Here is a 19,849-nt window from a genome sequence, read left to right on the forward strand (position 1 = left end):
TACAAGGTTCAGTGAAGGTCAAGTGCATGGAATATATATAACATAATTACTTTCCTTTAGAAGGTTTTGCTGCATGCCATTATATGTTCTTCTCCTATTACATGACTGTCATCTGTACTTACTGAACTCAGAGTCAAAACTTCAGCTCACCACAGGCTACAAGGAGCCTTCACATTCGAAGAGTAAATCCCATCATGATAACATAAGTAACATGATCCATGGCCACTGGCAGCATGCACCTCTCATCCATAGACAATGACACCCAACATTTGCCAACCCTTCAAGACCATTGTGGCATCTTTCTAATCCAACTGCATGAAGCTTAGCACAGAGTTCGGTTGCAAGGCATATCAGCAACCAGCAATGAAAGGTTGCATTCCCAGCATGCAATCCCAGTTAACGGATTGGTGTTTAAACAAGAGACAAAGGCTAAGAGAATTGACACATTGATAAATACTTTTTTGCAGACACACAGGCTGTTTTTCAACCTTTTCACTTGGATACCTGGGGATTTGCTGTTGGGGGGCATCTTGATGTAGGCGCACAGAGATGTCAGTTTTACAAATAGAGTATGTGCCAGCTTCCTACATGGCAAACCTACAGGGTGGTGTATTCAACCAAATAGTCACGCCAGAAACTGGGTGGAGTTAGTCTTTAGCCCAGGGCAGTCATGTGAGGACTTCTGTTGGTCAGGGGTCCTGGTTTCATCAGTCAAAGGCTCTGTCTGTACTCAGTCCAGGCTCTTGGCCATGGTCAGTCATCAGATTGGATCTCTCACTGTCAAGGAAGCTTTCCACTTTCTGTCCAAAGAGTGGGCAATAGTCCATCATGTAGAGCCAGCATGTCATCATTTGCGAATATTAAAAAAAACCCATAAAATGTGGCAGCAGAAGTAGGTCATGGGGCTAATCAAGTCTGCTCTGGAATTCAATGAGATCATAGCTAATATAATAAGCCTCAACTCCATTTTCCTGTCTTTTCCCCATAACCCTTGATTTGCTTATTGATTAGAAATCTGTCTCAGTCAACCTTGAAAACACTGAATGATCTAGCCTAGTCTTCATTAACGAACTTCACAAATTCATTAAACTCTGAGAGAGAAAAAATGTCCTCCTCACCTTGCTCTTAAATGAGTGACCCCCGAACTTTCAGATTATACTCTTGGTCATAGACTCTTTCATAAGGCAAATAACTTCTCTGCATTTACCTTGTCAAGTCCCTTTAGAATCTTACATGTTTCAATAAGGTTTCCTCTCATTCTTCTCAACTCCAATGAGTGCAATTCCAACCTACTCAACCTCTCCATATAATAAAATCCCTTCATACCTGAATTAATCTGGTGAACATTCTTTGAACTGCCTCTAATGCTAACATATCTTTCCTGAGTTAGGGGGATTAAAACTTTTTTCTTTATTCACTCATGGGATGTGGCTAATACGGTTGGCCAGCATTAATTGCCCGTCCCTCATTGCCCTTGAGAAGGTTGTGGTGAGCATCCTTCTTGAACTGTTGCACTCCATGTGCTTCAGCTTGACCCACAATGCCATTAGGGAGGGTATTCCAGGAACTTTACCCAGTGACATTGAAGAAACAGTGATGTATTGACAAGTCAGAATGGTTGGTTTCTTGGAGGAGGACTGGCGAAGGCTGGTGTTCCCTTGTATCTGCTATCCTTGTCTTTCTAGTTGGAAGTGATCGTGGGTTTGGAAGGCACTGTCTAAGGACTTTTGGGGAAATTCTGTAGTGCGTCTTGTAGATAGTACACACTGCTGCCACTGAGCGTTGGTGGTAGATGGAGTGGTTGCTTGTGGAATCCGTGCCAGTCAAGTGGGCTGCTTTGTCCTGGATGGTGTGCAAGCTTCTCGAGTATTGTTGGAACTGCACCTATCCAGGAAAGTGGGAAGTATTTCATCAAACTCCTGACCTATGCCTTGTTAATGGTTGGCAGGCTTTGGGGAATCAGGAGATGAGTATTTCTTTTGGGGCAGGTAGGACAGTTGGAGGTGATGGGGCAGAATGATAAAATGAATCATTCACAATCCAGCTCCCCATTGAACATCAGCAAGTTTATTGTTTTACTCCAGTGAGAAGAGAGCCTTTGGGCAGTCCAGGGATATCTCCACTGAACAAAGGAAAACATGTCGTTTAAATACAGTTACTCAGCTCATTTCAGCCGGTTATCAACTGACTACTCATCCAATTACCTGGGGGTCTTAACATCATGTGATTGTTGTGATTAGTGCGAGGTCAGACCATTCCTTTCTATCCCATGATGAATAGTAGACTTTGAACCATTCACATACAAAGGCTTCTATCAGCATTCCTCAAAGCTATACCTCATCTAATGGTCTCTACACAAGCAGCAACATCTTCTTGTGTTCCACAAGGTCCATTCTGTACATTTCACAAAACTCTTCATGTATTATCATAATCCAGTTACCCTGGATATACTCCTTCTATGAAATCAACTGATTATCTGAGTTTATAGTTTAACTTCAAACAGCAGACTATGAAAGCTACTGTTTCAACTAAAAATCTTCCTCAGTCATTACATGGAATTAATAACTTCAACACAGGATTTCAGAGATGTCCTTTCTTACCATCCCTTTTATATAGTAATGTTCAATAAATTCTGTTAATGTTCACTTACTGAGAGTAGACCTGATCTTACTAACAATCTTACTCCTCTGTTTTTACCTTTGTCAGTTGGGGATGATCTTATATGTCCTTCTGATCTCAATAAACAGAAGCTAGAGTTTCAAACCAACAAGGAAGAAAGGGGAGTGAAACCTGGACAGTGATGATACATGTCAGGATAATTCATGCTGTCTATTTTCACAAAAATTTATAGATATCAGTGTCTGAGTAATTTATTCAACACTAACTGCAGATCTAAATGTATCAAACTCTCAAGGCTGAGGAGGAGTGCAGCAAGGTGAAATTGGCTGCCTGAAATGGTATTCAATTCCAGCCAAAAGCATTCGTCCTAAACCACATCCATCTTCCTAACCTTCAAGAACATTTCTGTAGCATATTACTCACACTGACAAGGTCGGCATTTTCAGTAGATTCACAGAATATACACAGTGGATAATGTTTGACATGATGTAACTCTGTTTCTCCAAGATCCAGTCTATTCATTTACATGCGTTACATAGGATATGTGGTACAGAAATAGGCCATTCTGCCCAAAAGTTTATGTAATGCTTTTTTTTCTCATCTTCTAGCCTCTTTCCATCATTCTTCATTAACATCTATCATTGTAATTGCCTGCTCACTTCTCCCTCAAAAGCATCTATATTCTTAATTCCAACGGTTGCAAGATTCAAATTCTCAACTCTTTTTGGAAAAAGAAATTCCTTCTGAACACCTTGCTAAATTTCTTGGTAACTATCAATGTCCTCTCGCTATACCCTTTCTCAAAATCTGCATCAAAACATTTCATAAAGTTAAAGTCAAGGTTACCTATTAGATATCTATTAGGTTATTCTCAGTTGTTTTCTTTGAAGATAAAAGAGACTCAGCCTTTCAATATTTTGCTGGAATGTATAGTTCTAGTATCATTTTTGTGAATCATCTCTGCTCCCCCTTCAGCGTCTTAATATCCTTTTTTATAATTTGGTGACCAGAAGCAATATACTGTGATATAACCAACATTTGATATGGTTTTGTCGTAAGTTGCCTGCTTTCTAATTTTATCCCTCTAGAAATAAAGCCAAATGCTTGCTTAACTGTTTGTCATGTCCTTTCTTATTTATGGTACAGTTTTTAGTGTTTGGTACATTTGGATTCCAAGATCCCTTTGTTCCTCTACCCAACTTGGATTTTCACCTTTCAAATAAAAAGCAATCTCTGTTCTTCCTACTGAAATGTACTACTTTGTGTATTTATATTGAACTTTGCCCATTCTTTAGGCAGAAGTTAATGTTACTCCCAGGAACTAAAAATGAGGTGGGAGGAGACACTTAATTGCACAAAGGTGGAACATTAGCTTCCCAACAGCAAATCTCACCATGGCAGCTAATGGAATTTAAATTCAATTAAACTACTTAGTGTTAGCGTCAGTAATGGTGACCATGTTGTAAAAACCTAATTAGTTCACTGATGTCCTTTAAGGAAGAAAATTTGCTGAGACATGACTCCAGATTCAAATCACTGTGATAGACTCATAACTTTCACCTAGCAAGCCACTCAGTTAAAGGCAATTAGAAATACACTACAAAAGCTAGCCTTGCTAGAGATGTCACAGAAAGAATAAAGAAAAAAGTTGGGAAACTAGCATTGGATTAAAGCTGAATCATGGTTCCCAATGACAATCATGTATTAGAATGTCATGCACACACTTGCTGGATTACATTAGTCCATTGCAATTTAATCAGTGGCAAATGAGGGAGAAAAAGCCTTCAGATTTGCAACTGGTCAAAGGTGCATTGCAGTTAAGGTAGCCCACCTAGTAGATTTGGAGTGAGGATAAACTGCATTTCATGTGTAGGGAACATTTTTGGACTAGAAAGAACTATTCCATTGAGCTTCGGTTGACATTTTCCCAGGGAGGTTGTGTCATAGCTGTTTGAGGAAAGAGGATTGGACATGGTGATCCTATGAAACCTTGTGAAGGATAGAGGGAAGAATTTGGATGACACAGGAAGTACCAAAGGAAGTCAAGCATAATGGACTGGAAATCAATGGTGAGTTTGGGCTGGGAAAATGGAGGGTAACCAGCGATAGTACACTTTTTTCTGTGTTTTGTGAAACACCTTTTAAAGTTTTTCTATGTTGTTCTATATCATTGTTTGCTAGTACTTTTACCTATTTAATTTTACCAAATTCTATTCTCAAATTTCAAAGTCAGTTTTTATTGTAATCTGTTAATCTAATTTTCATCACATTTATGTTCCTTTCTACCAGCATTTTAAAGTGTGTTATATTTTAAACATTAACATATGTTACTTCTCCTTTTATTTCTCCCATCTGCTGTTAATTCTCCATTATTGGAACCAATAGCAAACCTTCCCCTATTGGATTTTCACACAGTGGGTGAGATAGGAATCCTGTAAACATTGAGAGTACTTTATTCCCTTATCCATTTTTACCTACTTCTTCTGTCCAATTAATGATTACGTAGTTGAAACCCTCAATGATTTTTTTCTCTATTATTTACTTTAATTCAATTCTCTAATTTGTTTATATATTTATTCCTTTAGTTCTTTCCAGTATTAGATGTTTTGTAGGCTACATAAATCAATGTGATTGATCCTTTACATCTGTGCAAATTATCTATTTTTGTAATGTCTCTTTTTTTTTTCTATTGTTATTATGTGATCCCTACTAAGATGGAAGGTATAAATATATTTAATGTCATATATTCTAGAGTTTAGATCTGAACTGGTAGCATGTGGATTTTGTTCTGTCTGAGCAATGGGATTTAATGATGAACCGGTCAATATTTTTAGGGACTTGTTTTTTTAAAAAAAACAGTATGTGTGAGAGAGAGAGAGAGTTCCTGGAATACTAACAGGGAAGTTGTTTGCATTGTGAGAGTTTTATGAATAGACAGTAATTATTAAAGAGCATTAGTTTGCTTTCAGATAGAAGGAACAGGGACTGAATGCCCTTTTGCCCATCTCCAGCTTTGAAAGCTTTTGGTACAGTTCATTGAAGCCCTGGTTTAAGTGCGATGTAAGGGGAATTTACCCATTATTGGAACTGGGGCCCTTTTACCTTTTGAGTCAAAAGATTGTAAGTTCAAATTCTACCTGGAGACTTGTACTTATGATCTAGGCTACCACTACTGTGTGGTGCCAAGGGAACAGTGCAAAATTAAAAGTGCAGTCTTTCAGACAATGAGAAATTTAAACCTCTTCTGTCATTTCAGGTAAATGAAAACATCTAATGGCTCTATTTAAAACAAGAAACAAATCTCTTCTCTTTTTTCTTTATAAACAGATAAAGCTAGATATACTAAACAAATTTGACAGCATTTGTGGGGCTAACATTTCATATCCAGTGCCTTTCTTCAGAACACCTTATTCCCTGTCTAACATTGTTCCCGCAACCAGCAACATTTTAAAAAAATTACTTGCCCATTATCTGCTTATTATTTGTGGGGATCTTGTTCAGTTGACTGTGTTTCATGCATTATAATAGCTGCACTTCAAAAAGTACTTCAGTTCTAAAGTGCTTTGGGATGTCCAAACACCATCAAAAGCACTATATAATGCAAGTATTTCAATGTAACATTATTATCAGGGTGTGTATCATGCAAATAGTGCAGACCCTGTTTTGTGTAGCAGCCAAATTTGCCCACATTGCTGATGACACCAAGTTGCTGAGGGAACGAGGCAAGGGTTCGATTTAGTGATCTTTGCCAATGCGTTTGAAGGTGGGAATGCACATTAGATACAGCAGTGACCTGCCCATTATCCAACCACCCTTTCCTGTTAAAGGGTTAACTAAGGCACTTATGTGGACAAATTGTCACATCTTGCCACTAGTGGCATTAAACAGCCAACCCAGCTCACTTCTTTGCATGGGCTGGTGATAGGCCGGGGCGTCCTTCTTTCAAAGTCCTCCATTACCATACCTTTCAGAAGAGCCAACAATATTTTATGCCTTCAGGATTTCTTTCACCCCATATCCTTTGAAAGCCATGCCCTCCACTGTCTTGACCCCTTTGCTTCTCACTAGGACTTGCCAGTTTGCCACTCCTGTGAGATTCTCTAAACACTCATTTGTTCCGATCCAGAGCTGCACATTTCTAACTGACAGAATACACTGGAGGTGCTGCTGAATTCTGAATGGCCACTGGCTTTCTAAGGCAGACCTTTCCAGCCCCTGAATGTTAGAAATCCTGCCTCCAGCCCAGCCAATGTCCAATAGACAGCAGGCTTTCCCTTCATCTGGCTCCACCTGACCTGGGGAATTGATGCACTGTATAATTCAGCCCATGGATTTCTACAGGACAGCTGGATTCTCCATGCTGGAATGGGTATGTAATTTGAGAAAGCAACTGAGCAGCTGCTAATGCAAGAGAATACAAATTAGATTACTTTCCCAGGAGATCCAGCTCACCTGTAATGCAAACCAGACCAAGAGGCATCACTGCAGGGTAAATATCACAGGAGTCTTCAATGATTAATCAACTTTACAGGCAATGCCAAGGCCTTATATTTTACCCATCCTTTCAGATGGCACCCCAGCAGACCTCCTCAGATCAACAGGACTTTGTCACAAAGCATTACCTGAACTAAGAAGTCCGCATCCAATAGGTGTTCCTATTCTTCAAAGATCTCCTGATCCGAGGAACAAAACATGAGAACTTTGTACAATATATTTCAGACTAAACAGTTATGTCTTATTTATGTATTTTAGTTTCATTAGATAGCACTTGCTACCTTGGGATTGTGTTTTCCCTTCATGACCATATCATTCATTTTCCCATCCCGGTGCTGTTCTGATTGTTCTCTGATCACTAGTGGAACAGGAAATGGTCATATGGCCATGATTTGAAATGGACCTCTACACTTGGTAACCAGATCCAGAGAGGGAACATTGCTGGATACATTGTTGGAACATGGTCCTGAGAAGCCTGGTCTCACCTAAACATAATACTCTGATGGATATGCTCGAGCCTGAGAATTTGGTGTATTCTGGGACAAATCAAAATGAGGTAAGTGGATTGAGTCATTACTGTTCTATTTTGACGATTACTCGAATTTACCCGCAGAATTGCTAATAGGGATTCAGGGAGCAAGAAACAAAACCAGTGAAGAGTTTGGGAGTATAGGGAGATCAGTTGACTCTCTGTTGATGGGTGCAGACTGACAATGTGTCTGTAGGGAATTGGAGAAAGGTGTTTTGATACTTATATGGCAGTTATCATATTCTGAAGGAGTTGTAGATGCCCTTATTCAGAATGTATTGTGAAGAGTTGATTACAAGAGTTCTGGTTTAAGGGAGTAGAGTGCATGCTACTTAAAGTGGGGAAAAAAGAAAAAGAGGAGTGTGCTGAGCTCAAATACCTTTTTATTGGATTAAAAACAAAAAATGCTGGAGAAACTCAGCATGTCTGGCAGCATCTGTGGATAGAAATAAAGAGTTAATGTTTCGCGACCAGTGAACCCTTATCAGTTCCAAATATTTTGCATGCTGCAAATGAGATCTATGAATATGAAGCTCCCATGTTGCATCTATTGAAAATGTTGGACTTGAATTTAATACAATTTAGGTGCTATTGTGTTGTGCAGTCAGTGAGGCTCCTCCTTTTTTAGATACATATAGGTTAAAGTTTGTAATTGGTACAGATTGGAGTGAATTAATGGTTAATTATGTTATTAGTCAGCATGCTTTAAAAATGAATCCTAAGGGGAAAAAAATATTAATTTCAACTGAAACACAAGAGATCAGCAGAGACTAATTGTCTAATTAGGAAGGTTAATGTGCAGCTTGTCTGCTTTGTCCAATATTGCATTCCATCCATTATGTTTAGTATCCCTTATGTACCACTGACATTATTGTATTCAAAGCAAATTGAATTGTGTTTGAAACATATCTTTGCTCACATTCTCAATTTTTTTTATAAATAAGCTATGGGTGTCAAATATTTAATACAGCTAAATTATGATAATTTGAATTGCAATGTGCCCATCTACAAATTGGCTTTAAGAGGAGCCTTGAGATCATTGAGGAAGTGCCTCATTTGCCTATTAATATACTCTAGGTTAAAAAAATGAATACAGACTGACACAATAAATATGTGAAAAAGTTTTTATTTTTCAATTTTTTCACACCTTAGATATTTTCAAATCAACCTGTTTAGACTCTTTGGAAGAGATGGGACTTGGAGCTGAGCCTTCTAGCTCAGGTCAAGACATCATCACTGCACCACCTTCACACCTTACAATGAGCTGACCTTCTACTGGAAAAAGGTATTATTATAGCCTTGGAGTTAACTCTGGTAAAAGGCAATACTCTTTTTCTGCATAGCCTGTTGTCTTTAGACTAGTTGACCATGTTGTTAATGCAGTCAAACATCTTTTCCATATTTCTACAATTTGAAATCCCAGGATATTGCTTTGTAGTTTCAGCTAGGGGTACAGGTCATGAGCGAATGCACATTTATTGGACTTTTCGGGGTCATTTCAGTTTGATCAGCCATGATCATATTAAATGGTGGAACAGGTTCAACAGGCTGAAATGGCCTTATTACTGAATCCATGTTCCTAATCTCATATGTTCCTAATCATAAATTGAATCCTCAGCAGTGGCCAATTCTCTATCAATGCATAGAGGTAACCTTCCATAATGATTGTGAATACATTTTTAAAATATCCTCACATTACTATGCCCCAAAAATAGACCTCAGTTGCTAAAGCATTGCAGATTCAGGAGCTAGAAATGTCACCAACACTGATTCCAAAAGAAAAATCCTGTCCTTTGAATTTACGCCATAGAAATGTTTCTAAGTAATGTTCAAAGAAGGCTTATGCATCTTGTTACTTTTCAATTCAATCCCTCTAGAAGAGAACCCTAGTGCTTGGTTTGCTTCTTTTTATAACCTTATTAAATAATGACATGGCATTAGTGATTAATGTGCTCCCAGACCCCTTCACTCCTACCACAATTAACTTTTTAATTTCCAAGTAGTGAGTTTTATATTTCTCTCCAAAACATAGTATGTCATAATCAATTATATTGAAATTTATTTCCCAATTGTTACATACATCTTGAAAGATAATTAATAAATATGTTTAAATTGTTTTCATGGGATGTGACAATTATTGGCCAGACTGGCAAAAGTTTGTCCATGCCTAATTTTCCTTGACATATGATGGTGATCCATCTTCATGTGACATAGTTATACCCACAGAGCAGTTGGGAGGGTCTTCTGGGATACACAGTGGACTGCAGTAATGATGACATGTTTGCAAGTCAGGATGGTGCATGACTTGAAAGAGAATTTGCACTTCATGATATGCCCATGTGCCTGCTGAACCTTTCTCTTCTAGGTGATGGAAGGTTGTTCTTCAACATATCAGCTAATTCCTTGTCTCATATTTTCCCCACTTCTTTCAGGGAACAATGTTTATTTATGTATTCTCTTCTTTTTTATATATGTGTGGAAGAACTTGCCATATTTTACATATTTCTTGCTGACTTATCCTCCTAATCTGCTTTCTCTCTTCTTGCTATGTCATTCTTTGCTGATTTCTAAAATTTTCTGAATCTTCTGGCATATCACTGCTGTTTACAACATCATATGCCTTATTTTTCATATGAGGGCATCATGCCAGCTATCAAAAGGTGCCACAAGGGCAGATATAAAGGCTACATAAAGAACTATGGCCATTAGAGAAAACAGTTGATTTTGTGAGTACTACAAATTAATTTAAAAATAAATCATTAGGCTTTACTTGGAGTTATTTTTCAAACATGTTCCATATAATTAAGTCTAAATCATTGATATATACCGTGAAAACAAGAGGATTAATGTGGAGTCCTGCAAAACCATATTTGAAACCGTCTTCCAGTCACAAAAAAAATCTCCATTACTCTTTACTTCATATTAGTTAGTCAATTTTAGAATGAGCTTGGCATGTCCCTTCTTAAATCCCATGACCCTTTACATATCTGTCATAGGTTCACCCATACCGCGTATGTGTCTTTATCCTCATGAATTCAATTAATATCACTAAATACACTTCCAAGTTCCATTACATCCACTGAAAATTATACATGTCCACGTCACTAAAAAATGTCAAAACCAGTAGCACTGCCCTGTCCACCCATTCTGTTAACTCGTGGAAAACTCAATCGCTTTAATTAGACTTAACATATCCATGTCAACTTTAATTTATCAGAACATTTTTGTCCAAGCAGCTTTTCCCTTAGATTATTGACAGAAAATTATGTTGGAAAATTAATTTATAAAATCCCATGTATTGTTATCAGATCACCATCCCAATGTAAACAGTGGGCGGCACGGTGGCACAGTGGTTAGCACTGCTGCCTCTCAGCGCCAGAGACCCGGGTTCATTTCCCACTTCAGGCGACTGACTGTGTGGAGTTTGCATATTCTCCCCGTGTCTGCATGGGTTTCCTCCGGGTGCTCCGGTTTCCTCCCACAGTCCAAAAATATGTAGGTTAGGTGAATTGGCCATGCTAAATTGCCCGTAGTGTTAGGTGAAGGGGTAAATGTAGGGGAAATGGTTCTGGGTGGGTTGTGCTTCGGCGGGTCAGCATGGACTTGTTGAGCCGAAGGGCCTGTTTCCACACTGTAAGTAATCTAATCTAATCTATGCTAGTTTCTGATAATACTGAAGTGAGACAGGTAGAAAATCAGCAGACTGTCCACCATTTCAAAATTCCAGCTATTGGACCAATGCATCATGTTACCCATAGCATATATGGAAAAAATACTTGGACAGAATCATGCCAGATATCAAGAGGTGTCACAAGGGCAGATATAAATGCTATGTAAAGGACTATGGCCATTAGAGAATACAGCTGACTTTGTGAGTCCTGCAGGTTAATTTAAAAATAAATCATTAGTCTTTACTTGGAGTTATTTTGCAGGGAAGAATGCCAAGCTTTTGGTATTAAGTAAATTTCCTGCATCTCCGTATTGGATTCTGAGATTGGCAACGTACATTCTGAACGTGATTCCTCTATCCATTGTCTTACCACAATCTGATATTGGTAAAGGATGACGTACTTCAAAATATCAGCATGACAGCACCTGCAAAGATACTGTCTTTCCAGGGAAACAGACCCATTACTGTTGAACATGTTTGTGAGGGAGATTACTTCAAATGATGTTGATGGACACCTCTGTTTAAAGTAGAGATTGGTAGATTTCTGATTACCAGTGGAGTACAGGAATGTGGGAACAGGGTTGATAAATAGCATTGAAATGTTCATGATGAGGAGGTGCTGGTGTTGAACTGGGGTGGACAAAGTTAAAAATCACACAACACTAGGTTATAGTCCAACAGGTTTATTTGGAAGTGCTAGCTTTCGGAGCACTGCTTCATCAGTTAGCTAGTAGGGCAGGATCATAAGGTGTCTTATGCTCCTGCCCCACTAGCTACCTGACAAAGGGTGCAGTGCTCCGAAAGCTAGTACCTCCAAATAAACCTGTTGGGCTATAACCTGGTGTTGTGCGATTTTTAACATTTCAATGTTAAAAATCGCACAATCATCCATGATCACATTGAATAGTATGACTGGTCTGTCAATCAGAATGACACATGTGGATGTGAAGCTCACAGTGGTCCTGAATGTTTTTCATGGCATGGTCCTTTGTTGGGAGATCTTTGTTGAAAAATGCAGCCTGCAGCCTATCATTGCCTGTCCAGGACCTTATTTCATTTAGCAAGGACCATGTCTATGTCAGGCAGGCAGACCCTGAGGCTTTGGAAACATTGCAGCACTTTAAAATGTCCAAAGATTGCTCATGCCTGGAAACTAAAGCATTTTCAGGACACACAGTGGTGCTCAGTAACAGAGGTGGCTCTCATTCCATCAGTGTGCAGTTTGTACATGAGAGTGCTCAAAGGATAATGCAGATATGTGCCTACATGTTGAGGCACTTCAGTTGTCAGAAATGTTTTGTAACTGGAAGTTTTGGGTGGCTGGCCTTTGTGTAACAGGGAATACCTCCAAAGAGATGGCAAATAACCTGAGTCCAAAATCCGAGGACCAAGAGGAAGGACAATGATAGCCATGCTTCTGCCAGGATCTTTATTGAGGAGATCATTAGCAGCCACCTTCTGGTGATTTGTATTTGCGAAATCTCTAGTGTACTGGGAGTCTCCTGCACAGTGTCACTTTGGCATTCTGATGAAATATTTTTTCAATGGCAGGTGGGTGAAAGGGGAAAATTATTGAGAAATTATTGAGATGCCCCCTCCCCACAACTGTGGATACTTACATTAGAGTCAATGTAAAAGGCTATTGCCAGAGGAAGATCAAATAGAACAAAAACACCTGTGGAAATGAGAGTGAAGTACAATGAATTGTGGCTTGTATCTGTTGTCACTGCAAAGATATGTAACTGAATTTTATTTATATTCTGTTGCAGCTGACTCCAGGGATTAGACCCCATCATACTTGTAAATGGCAATAGGGGCTCACTGTTATGTCTGTTGCTGCTTCTTTTGTGTTGACTGAATGCATTGACCTTCAGAGCGGAGAGCAATGTGTATGTGGGAAAGAACAGGCAGTAATTATTGGAGTGTTTGGAGCATGGAAACCCCCATTCCGAACTCTCATAGCAGGCGCTGTCATCATCAGATCATGCCTTTACATTTTCTCGGCACAGGATATAGCTTTTTTTATTCAGGCTGATACTACAAGGACACATTTTGCTCAAAGTCTCCTCAATATGACTTATTTTGTTACTGCATTTTTAAAATAAAGTAATACATTGCTATCTTCAAGACAGGGGCACAGGCGTTTCCAGAGTATAATCAGTTGCACATCTTTAGTACAAACATTGGTGTAAACCGATACTAAACAACAAGCTAATCCAGTAAGAATTTTGCGTGCAACCTTTTAATTGCAATGCACACTCTGCAATTTATGGAGTGCATTGCAGGGTAAGAAGATCAGAAATAGAGAGTATTGGCACAAAGAATTAATCCCATCATGACATTACGTATTTCTGGTAAGGCTTTGAGACAATTGTTGATTTAGGGGAGTGCAGTTGAAGTTATTTTCAGATTTAGGACTATAGGTCTTAACAGCAAATTTTAATCTGATTACTAACCCAAATCCTCCACAAAATGGGAGAGTTCAGGTTACTGTGTCAGGTGGGATGCAGTTGCTGTTAAAGCATCAACACTATAATGTGGCACGAGGGGTGGCACGGTGGCTCACAGTTCCAGGCACCTGGGTACAGCTCCAGCCTCAGGTGACCGTCTGGGTGGAGTTTGCATGTTTTCCCATGTCTGGGTGGGTTTCCTGGGTTCTCCGGTTTACTCCCACAGTCCAAAGATGTGCAGCTTAGGCGGATTGGCCTTGCTAAGTTGCCCCACAATGTCCAGGGATATATGGGGTAAGTGGGGTTGCCATGCTTAACGTGGGGTTATGCAGATAGAGGAGAATGGGATGCTCTTTGGAGGGTTGATGCAGACTCAATGGGCCAAATGGCCTCTATCTGCACTGTAAAGATTCTATAATTCCATGATAACTATTAATGCATCCGCTTTTATTTCAGAACAGAATTTTATGAGGGCCTGAGCACCATGGCTGAGGGTAAGATTTGTGGCAGAATCATGTGAGAGGTCCAGTGATACATCTCCTGACACCAAGAATATTTCACTTCATCATTGATGCATTTGTCAAGTGGTGAGGTGAGTTTTTCACTAGGTAGTGGCCAGTTGCCAATTAAGAAGGTTTATGGCTTGTTAAACACTTTATTAATTCCATAACTTGCTTCTTCATATTTAGCTTCCACACTTACTGAATAAGTTAATGTCAAGAATACTCAATATTGAAGGGATAATGGCTTCAGCTTGCTGCTGGCTGTGAGAAACATCTATGTTGCTCAGCACCAAACAGCTTCCAGAGCAAAATCCATGATCATCACAAGCATTTATTCCTTGCCCATGAACATTGACAGAGACAGTTGCCAATTCCTAATGACCATCATGGTACCTTTCTGAATCCCATGCTTGGGAAGCACAAGTATACTTGCAGGGCACACTGACAACTAGCATTGAGGCTGCTACAAGGACACTTTGCAATGAGGGTCAGGTAGCCAGCTCATGAATTGGACTCGGTTGTGTGTCAGAGTTCATCACAGATCCACCTACCACTTGCTTACAGCACATACCAGCATGCTTGCAGCATCCATGCCTTTACTTGCCATGCCATGCTTGTTAGTGCAATGGCGCTTCAGCCAGATGATGAAATGATTGCAATGATAGCTGGAGTTTGCAAATGCTTGTTTCATGTATTTGCCCTTTCAATATCCTTGTGTGCAACAGAAGTGATTCCTGTGGATTTGTCCATCAAATTGACAGTAATTTTTGCTCACCCTCAGCATTGTCCCTGCTATTTTCCAGTTGCGTTTCACAATTAGAGAATGATAAATGATTGTTGGGAATCATGGTGGAGACAGGCAGAATCCGGTTCCAAGGTAGGCAGATACCTTCCCAGAACCTCCATGCCCTGTTTTACTTCATGCTACCCTAATAACAGGTCATTTCCATCCATCACTCCATTTGGAGACCCACCATATTGTATTTTCCCTCTAACTGTCCTCTTCGTCCCCTAACGTTACACCTTTTATGATAGCCATCTCATCCCATTTGCTCCCCCTGTTCACTTCCAATAGCTCCCCTGTGTCTGGTAGCCTACCATGGCCTCCAATGCTATTCTACTTACATGCCATTCACCTTGAGATACCACACATCACTGTTCTTGTCCCCAGAAATGCCTCTACTTTTCCCTCAGACTTTTTGGCAACGATATCCCCAATGCCCCTACAGGACCCCTTGCATCCTCCATGCAATCACACACTGATCTCTGAATGACTTTGATGTGTGAAGCACAGACCAATGCTTGTCATATAAGTTTAACAATAGTCTGTACTGAGTACAATGAAAAGTTGAAAGATTGATATTAGTTTTGGAATGAAAAGATGGTCAGATCACATTAAATTCTCCCATTTCGTGTTGGCTACTCAACCTTCCCCAAGTCGGTGCACATTCTGAGCCTGAAGTTGAATGAATGATGGAGATATGGCCCACTTTATCAGGATGCAACATGTCTCACTGACTGCAGGAGTGTGCTCAGCCCTTATCTGTGGGGTATACCATTAATAACTCAGATGAGGCCTAAGAAAGTCTTTGTCTCCTTATGTTCTCAATGTAGGTAATTTCCACTAACAGTTCAGCACTTAGCTAATTCTGGAACGTTGGTCACCGTAGCTGTCTTATGAAGGAGAAGATGGATACAGAAGGAACAGGATCCATGGCAGGCCCAAGGAACAGCAGTGGGCTGCTACAGAGGATGAAGAGTATTCAGCTCAGGGAGATTTCACAGTGCACTGTCCTTTGGGCTGCACGAGAACCAGAGATTTCAGCCTTTACTCTAGTTCCTAGGGATAAGCAAGGTTCAATACTGTCACGGTTCTGTACATCCTAGGACACCGTGATGGAACTATGCTGCCTGTTAGAACGGGGAACTGAGGGCTGCAGGAAGAGGAGACCATCCTCTCCCAGTGGCTATGGAGGTGACAACTACTTTGAACGTCTGTGCAATAGGTTCCTTCCAGGGACTGACAGGTGACCTGTAGGATCTTTCATTTTGGTTTCCAATGATGAAGTCAGTGCTGCAGCCTGGTCAGTAGGATTCAAAAACATTCTGCTTCCCTCCGGTGCAGGGTGCCATTGACTGCACACACTTGACCTGAGTGGGCTACATCACAACACTGTGGAATTCATCAACAGGAAGGGATTTAGATAATAATGATAATATCATCTGTGGTTATTGTTACCATTTCCTGTAATGAAAGAAGAGGAAGAATTGAGTGAGATGAAAGTGCCTGGAAGAACTGGTAATGGTAGTACAGGAACAGGAAAGGTGGTGAAGTGTCTCGAGTAAGTGAACAGGAAGCATAGAGGACAGAAAGGCTTAATAGTTTGGAAGAATGAGGTGGGTGAGGGTCATTGAGGGAAGTTGATGCATGTAATAGTAAGAATGGTGGCCCATTCATCTTGTTGGGAGATGTGTCCAATGTAAGCCAGTTAGCAGAGAGGAAATGGTGACATTTAACCTTGAGGAACAGAGAAAATCTGTGACCTCTGACAGCTTTGCTGGGAATTTCTCTCCTCACTGCAGAAACTGCCCTGACCTGGGTGGGTACCTCAGTTCATATTTGCAGCTTGTGGTGCCATGGTCTCCTTTGGTGGTCCAGATCAAAGACGATAGCCTCCTCTCTACCACACTAGGTACTTGCCCACAAACTGCAGGATCAACTTCCCTTTGTTACCCCTCTGCTGTGGAACAATGCTTGAGCCACAGGCTTTGGATAGCAGATCTTGGCTTGTAGCAGTTGCATAGCTGGGGTTTAAATATGGTGCACATCACAAAAATGCCAGAAGGTCCCTGCAGTGGCAGACACCTCATACAGTCATTTCGTATTGCACAAAAACAAACCTTTCAGTCCAACCAGTTCATGTGACCATAAACCCAAACTAAACTAGTCCCATCTGCCTGTGCTTGGCCCATATCCCACCAAACATTTCTTATCTAAATGTCTTTTAAATGTTGTAAATGTACCTCCATCTACCACTTCCTCTGGCAGTTCATTCCACAAATGAGCCACTCTCTGTATAAAATAAACTGCCCCTTGTATCTTTTTAAATCTTTCTCCTCTCACCTCCACCTCTGTGACTGCACGATTCACTGAGAAGAGTAGAATGGAGCTGGATGCATGAGCTGACTGTGAAGAATTGCATGAAAATAGTCGCTAAGGCCCAAGGAGTGAAAGTGCAAATACAGCAAAAATATGGGAAAATTCAGAACCAACTGAATCTTGTCCTACGAGCTCAAACAATCTGAACTGTGCCTGAGGATCTCCATCTTCTGGTATGCATGATCTCTGCAGCGAATCCAGTTGATCTTTAAGCTTGAGCTCAAATAGCTAGAGAAACTTCTTACACTGGTGGTCTCTCAAGACGCAGAAAGCATCATTGTGATGCCACACTGTAGAGGAATTACAAGGAATAGGCCTGAGCTGCCCATTCGTGATCTTAAAAACAAAACTTATTACTTCTTTTAGAATCTAGTTATTTTATTCAGTAACTTTTGCTTTCTGATATATGCTAAACTATTTTTTAATCAAGTACTGCTCAGTGCATAATTATCTGAAAGTCCTGTTATTCTGCTGGGAATAAGTTATTCATTCTGTTATTGCAGTGGCTGTTTTAGAATTATGATTTCAACATAGAAGAAAAGCCAGTTCTAGATTCTCGGTGAATCCATCCACTTTATTTACAATTTTTCCCTATCAGATCCTTTCCTTGAATAATAATTTAACTTTAGTTATAATTTTTTGGGGTCAATCTAACTGCAATTCAAACCAGGGTATGCCATATTTGTTAACACCCGATCAACTTTACACTACCCTGGGATTTATAATCTTCCGACAAAGGATCTTTAATATGTTTCAGGCTGACATGGAAAATTTGTGGGTCCACCTTCATTTTCTCCCCAAATGCCAGAGAGAGCCCATTTGGAGGGGCAGGCAAAAAAAATGACTACGTTTCAGCCACAGCCATGGGTGGTAATCTACACAGACTTCATGTAACCCACTATTGAGTGCTCCTCAGATCCCCATAAGGATAAACCTTCCCCATTTACTCACTTGAAACCAAGGATTGTTCCCACAGGTTCCGGATGATGGTTTCCTGCTATCCAAACTCCCAGTTAACCTGTGTCACTTGAAATGAAGTTTAATCTGGGCACCGAGGCAAAGCTTACCTTAACAAACTGCAGACAGCAGCTATCACCATAGCAACAGAGAAAAGGGAATAATCAAATCTATAAAAATGAGGCTGGATGGAGAGTGTGAGGAAAATCTATAATCTCTGTCAGCCTAACTATGCTTACCTGACAAGCCTGGTGTTACTGCAGGGAACAATCACAATCCATTAATAGATTTTAAATATCACACCAACCACACGCAGATATCTGACTTTTCAGAAATCTTGCCTCTTTTGCTTTCCAAATTGAGGAATAATACTGAATAAAAAGGAACGTTTCTATGTTTGAATATGTATAAATGAATGTTTGGGTGCTATCGAATATGAGTGTAGGTATATCTGTGCATTGTGGGTAAATGTGAGTGTGTGAGAGCTATTGTATTGCTTGCTGATGGTGCTGTTGAATCCTCATTTTGTTTCTCCCCCTGGAGGGGTAGGAGAAGAAGGTTGGTGGTGAGCCTTTTCCTTGAACTCCTGTGGCATTTGTGCTGCTCATTCTTTTGTGGAAATTTTGTACAACAACAATACAGGAATGGTCATATATGCAGAGGAACATCGATTATCCGAATGAGATGGACAGGCAGTATTTCGTTTGGATAATTGATTATTCGGCTAATTGATTCAATGCCTCTTCTCTGGACCTCGGAGTTTTCTGAAGTTTCCTTTTTCCTTGCTCTGCCTGCCTTGCTCCCTCTCTCTATGTCTCAGGGTTTGTTTCTGAGCAGACACACACTTGTGTGGAAGGGACCTGCAGCATTGGATTGGCATAGCGAGCACTTGCTAAATCCGCTCCACGTACAGGACTAGGCAGCAGCACACCGCGCACAAGCTCCCGCCTCTGTCTGCCCACAACCCACCCTTGTCCCCCTATCTGCCCCCACCCATCCCCACCCCCAGTCCGCACCCCCCCAACCCTGTCCAACTCAATACCCCCGTCCACGCCCCCACCCCCTCCGGGGCAGCCGGACTGAACACCAACAGTAAGACTGCTGCTGCCTTTGGGGGATGAGTCTCAAAATAACACACACAAAACATTTTACTGCAACTGTTGACAAGTTCCACCTTTGCCCTCAGGACAATGTTGGAGAGATTATCTGGGGATGGGGAGTTTCGGGTGCACCCTTGTGTAGAACTCCAGGGAAAATGTGGGGAGAGAGAGGGCGGGTGGTCAGTCATTTGGAGATGGTGCCTGGGCTCCCATCGATGTTCAGGACTGTTCTCAGCACCATTTCAGTAAGCCAGGTTCAGTTTTAATCATTGTAAACAAAAGACGCGATCAGTGTTGGAAACACCTCTTTGGTATAATATTTCTATCGGGTCCTTGAGATCTCCTTTGAATAATCTGAAATTCAGAT

Source organism: Chiloscyllium plagiosum, unplaced genomic scaffold (genome assembly GCF_037043375.1).
Source record: "Chiloscyllium plagiosum isolate Xiang-an unplaced genomic scaffold, Cpla_swu_hap1 HiC_scaffold_11, whole genome shotgun sequence".
Lineage (NCBI taxonomy): Eukaryota > Metazoa > Chordata > Chondrichthyes > Orectolobiformes > Hemiscylliidae > Chiloscyllium > Chiloscyllium plagiosum.